General features: G+C 61.5%; 1 long non-coding RNA gene across 1 annotated transcript in view; it reads left to right on the top strand.

Annotated features, from left to right (window-relative positions):
- Nucleotides 1-275: 275 nt before the first annotated feature.
- The window catches only part of LOC147997209 (uncharacterized), a 17,641-nt gene continuing 12,991 nt past the window's right edge, over nucleotides 276-4,925 (top strand). The window contains exon 1 of the long non-coding RNA XR_015648093.1: nucleotides 276-455. This is a non-coding gene — a long non-coding RNA (uncharacterized LOC147997209). The remainder of the gene's footprint in view (nucleotides 456-4,925) is intronic.

The raw sequence follows: 4,925 nt of genomic DNA on the forward strand, positions 1-4,925 counted from the left end.
GGGAATTTTAACCATTCCACCATCATTCCACCATTCTTTTAATTTACTCTCTGTGTTTAGTCTTCCAAAGAGGGTGGCAGGTGTGTGGTTTGGTGAGTGCCGGCTGGCGGTGGCAGCGAGGAACAGAGAACAACAACAACCCCCCTCCCCCCCATCGGGATCGGTGGAGGGTTTTAAAAATGAGTGAGCCATTTAAAAATGGTGTGGAACTGAGGTCGCCGCCACCCTCCCCTCACGACGGAGTTTGGACGCTCCCTTTTCCTAACTGTGCCTGTTCCTTGCTAATTGTTAACCGATTCGAGAGTGCATGTCCTTTCACTTAGAGGTGGCCTGTTTTCACCGCTCCGTCCTACTTTCCTTTTCTGGGTGCCTGAGGGGGTTGGCCCCGAGTCCATCCCGCGTTCACTGTGTTCCGGCGGGACAACCGGGACCGTTTGTGCCATTCGGGAGAAGTGGTGGGTACCTGCCCCGTTGTGCGTGGGTGAGTGTCCCCCTGAGCTAGGGAGGTCACTCCGGAGAGACGGAATGAGTGTGTGTGGCGGCGGCGGCGCGTGACAGTCTGTATTGGTTTGCTTGATCGAGATCGCTGTCGGGCGACACCTAGTGGCGACAAGTTTCCGCAACGCTCCTGTCCCCCGGTTGGTGACAAAGGACGGGGAAGTGCCTGTGGTGAGCCGGCCAGGGTGAGAGGGTGACAGGCAAGCAGGCGGGTGCGCGACGGAGACGCCGTCCTGTCTGGGGACCATCTCTAGCTAGGAGGTTGTACCTGGAGAACTTCAGGGGAGGAGGGTGGCTGTACGACCTATTGGGACACAAGGAGGGGTTGGTGGCAGCTGGATGAGGTCGACCAGAAGGCTTGGGCCCCGTCCCGGATTTTTTTTTTTTTTTTCCAATTTTTTTTTTTTTAATTTTTTATTTTATTTTATTTTATTTTTTTTTTATTTCTTCCCTCCTCTCCGGTCCCAGCCAGCGGGACCATAGACACTTTTGAGGCCGAGAGGGTGCTGTGTCCCCGGCCTCCGAGCCGAGGTGGCCCGGCTAGGGGGCGCCACGGAGTTTTTTTTTTTTTTTTCTTTTCCAGGAGTCCCTTCGGTCCCAGCCAGCGGGACCATAGACACTTTTGAGGCCGAGAGGGTGCTGTGTCCCCGGCCTCCGAGCCGAGGTGGCCCGGCTAGGTGGCGCCACGGATTTTTTTCTTTTTCTTTTCCAGGAGTCCCTTCGGTCCCTGATAGCGGGAGCCTGGACCTCTGAGGCCGAGAGGGTGCTGTGTCCCCGGCCTCCGAGCCGAGGTGGCCCGGCTAGGGGGCGCCACGGAGTTTTTTTTTTTTTTTTTTTCTTTTCCAGGAGTCCCTTCGGTCCCAGCCAGCGGGACCATAGACACTTTTGAGGCCGAGAGGGTGCTGTGTCCCCGGCCTCCGAGCCGAGGTGGCCCGGCTAGGTGGCGCCACGGATTTTTTTTTTTTTCTTTTCCAGGAGTCCCTTCGGTCCCTGATAGCGGGAGCCTGGACCTCTGAGGCCGAGAGGGTGCTGTGTCCCCGGCCTCCGAGCCGAGGTGTCCCGGCTAGGGGGCGCCTCCGAGACTTTATTTTTTCCAGGATCCTCCCCGGTCCCTGCCAGCGGGAGCATGGACTTCTGAGGCCGAGGGGAAGCTGTGTTCCAGGCTATCTACCATGGCCTCCTCGGTCTGTGAGCACTCAGGGTTCTAAGGTCGACCAGTTGTTCCTTTGCGGTCCGGTTCTCTTTCTACATGGGGACCTCTTGGGGACACGTCACCGAACATGACTTCCAGACGTTCCGTGTGGCCTGTCATGTTTATCCCTGTGTCTTTTACACTTTTCATCTTTGCTATCTGTCCTTATTGTACCTGGAGATATATGCTGACACGCTGTCCTTTTGACTCTTTTTGTCATTAAAGGACGTTGGAAGAGGCTTGCACCAAGGCTGTTTGCTTGTCCAGCCCTAGCTCTTTTCTTCTGCGCATGGGCCTCTTCGATGCTTGAAGCTTAGCGTCCCCCCATGAGTACGCGCTTCCTGCTTTCCCGTGCTTGCTTGCCTGTGCTCTGTGGGGCAGCTTTATGACAACCGTCCCGCGTGTCAGGCGTTCCCGATTTCCCCGTGGTGGTTGTCGTCCGTTACCGGTAGGAGTCGTTGGTGCCGAGTGCGACTGGAAGGGTTTTCCCGTTTGGTGCTAGTGACCCCCTGGCGTGCTCCTCTGCGGCCGACCGGTTTTTTTATTTGTTTTTTTTTTTTTGTTTTTTGTTTTTTTTTTTTTTTGTTTTTTGGAAGGAGTTCCCGAACCTCCGCTGCTTGGTGGTGTGTCCCTTTCTTTCCTGCTGTGTGCCTCCCGAGTTGCACCTTTTCTCCTTCGAAGGGGATTTTATTTTTTTATTTTTATTTTTTATTTTTTATTTTTATTTTTTTTTGAAGGAGTTCCCGAACCTCCGCTGCCCGTTGAGTCCCGTTCTTCCACGCCACGTGCCTCCCGAGTGCAACGCTTCCTTTTTTTTCTCGCCCTCGAGAAGGGTAAATTTTTTTTTTTGTGTGTGTGGCAGTGTTAGCGACTTCTTCCCGTGCTCTCTCTCGCTCTTCTCGCTCGTATTCCCGTCCAGTGCGTTGTTAGAAAGCTCTCACGCCCGTTGTTCCCGATGCATGGCGTGTCTCGCTCCCGTTGGATCGATGTGGTGCTGCCGCGTTCTCTTCGGGCCGGGGCCTAAGCCGCGCCAGGCGAGGGACGGACATTCATGGCGAATGGTCATTCAGCGCGAATGGCGACCGCTCTTCTCGTTCTGCCAGCGGGCCCCTCGTCTCTCCTCCCCATTCCTTTGCAGGGTGGTGTGTGGAAGTCAGGGGTGCGGCTGTCCGGCACGAGCGCTGACCCGCGCACACTTGTTGCTGTGGTTCGCGGTGTCCCTGTGGACGTGTCGGGGGCGCTTGCCCCCACGCCGTTCACTGCTTCGCGGCCCTCTTCCCCCGTGCCGGGGGAAGGTGGTAGACCCGCTGCGGTGCATACCCTTCCCGAATGGTGTGTGCACGCGCCCTGCTTCGTGTGAGCCTTGCGGTGCTCCTGGAGCGTTCCGGGCTTTGACCACCAAGGTGCCCGCTTCTGAGTTGGCGGTGGCGCTTCCCGCTCCCCGGCGTGCCTCCTGTGCTCCATGGTGCTTGTGCCTTTACGCTTTCCCTTGTCCTAGTTGCCGGCTTTCTGCACGGTGACAGAAAGGGGGGGGGTCGAGGAGTTGAGTGTGCGGTTAAAAGGCTCCTTCCGTTGGGTGAGCGCCCACCCCGTGCCTATGTTTTTGGTGCCTTCACCCGCGGGCCCTGCGCGGTTAGGGTGGTGCTGAGCGATCGCGGCTGGCCCTTTTTAAAGACCGGACTCCCTCAAGTCAAGGCTCCTCCTTTGTGTGCGCCTTGAAGAGGCCTGGCTCTCGGCGGGGACCTGTCGCAGGTCCCCCCGGTCCGCGAATGCTCAAGAAGACCCCGGAGAAAGAGACCTTTGCCGATACCGCAGACCCCCCACCAGCTGGCGCGTGGTCCTTCCCGTTCTGTCCCGCGCCTGTTGCTCGTTTCCCGTTGCGTGCACGGAGCCCTTGGCTGCTCGTCGGTGTTGGGTTCGTCCCGCCCTCAGTGAGGAATTTGCCTTCTCTAGCTATCTTCGGAAAGGGCTTTACGATCTCCGAGGGGCTTCTCCCGGATGGTCCCCTCGGCTGCCCGCCCTGACCTCAGCCTTCTGCGCGCAGCGTTTGCTCTCTCGCCTACCGCGACCCGCGCCTCCCCGCTCCGAGTACGAGGAGGGATCACGCGGGACGGGGCTCTGTCGACCTGCCGCTGTGCGGAGCTTGTGGGGGAGATTGGGTTTCTGGTGGCAGGTGGCGGGGAAGGGCCGTGCACACGCCCGCGTGCGCGGTACCCCCCTCACCGCGAGGGGTCGTCGCGGGACGGGTGGGTTTGGAAGGGCGGCGGTGGGCTCCCGGTCCCACCCGCCTCCGTTTCCCCCCGTGCCCTCCGTCGCGTGTGCGTCCCTCCCACGCGCGTCCACGTCCCGGCCACTCTCGCGGCGAGGTCGTGTCGCGTGTGGTGCGTGCCGCGTGCTCTCGGGCGTCTGCGGTTGCCGCCTCGTCCCCCCCTTCCACGGCAGCGTTCCCACGGCCGGTGGAGATCGCGGGAGCCGTCCTACCCCCCCTTCCCCCTCCGCGGGGCTCTTGAGGGTCCGTGAACCGCGGGGTTGGCCTCGCTCTCGGGGGCGGACTTCTTATTTGGGGGAACCGGCGGTCGGCCGCGTCCGGCGCGTCGTCGGACGTTGGGACCCGCTGCCACGCGGGGGTCTTCGTCGGTTGGCGTCGGCGTCTGCCTCGGTTCTCTCTCGCGTCGGCTGGCGTCTCCTCGGGCTCCCGGGGGTTGTCCGTTGGTTTCGGGTCGGCTCGGTGCCGCGGGCGTGGCGGGACTGCTCCGGGTTGGGTGCAGTGTGATTCCCGCCGGCTTGGCTCGCGTGCCCGGTCGCCGCCCGAGCGGCCTCCCGGTCCCTTGTGAGGCGTCTCCCGCGGGGGGTGCCGCTGCGGCCCGCCCTGCCGTCGACGGTCCTCGTTCTGTCGGTTCGCTCCCCCTCCCCGCCCGCCGGCGTTCCTTTCTCTCTCGCTCCTCGTCTGGCCGACCCGCGGCCGTGCTGCCGGGCCCCTCCTCACGGGGGGGCAGCCGGGCGCGCACGGGTCCCGGGGCGGTCGCGGGGTGCCTGGGGGGAAGGGCCGCCCGGCGGGCGGGAGGAAGTTGCGGTTTGAAGGGCGTCCCGGCCGCCGCGGCCGTGGCGGCGCGTCTCGCCTGGTCTCTTGGAGGCGTGTGCGGGGGGAAAGACGCCCCGCGAGGCGTAGAGGAGAAAGAGGCTTTAGTGGCTGTCGCCCACGCCGGTCCGTGGGGCCTGTTGGCTGAGGGTGCGT

Source organism: Rattus norvegicus, unplaced genomic scaffold, assembly GCF_021556685.1.
Source record: "Rattus norvegicus strain SHRSP/BbbUtx unplaced genomic scaffold, alternate assembly SHRSP_T2T unassigned-0000226, whole genome shotgun sequence".
NCBI lineage: Eukaryota > Metazoa > Chordata > Mammalia > Rodentia > Muridae > Rattus > Rattus norvegicus.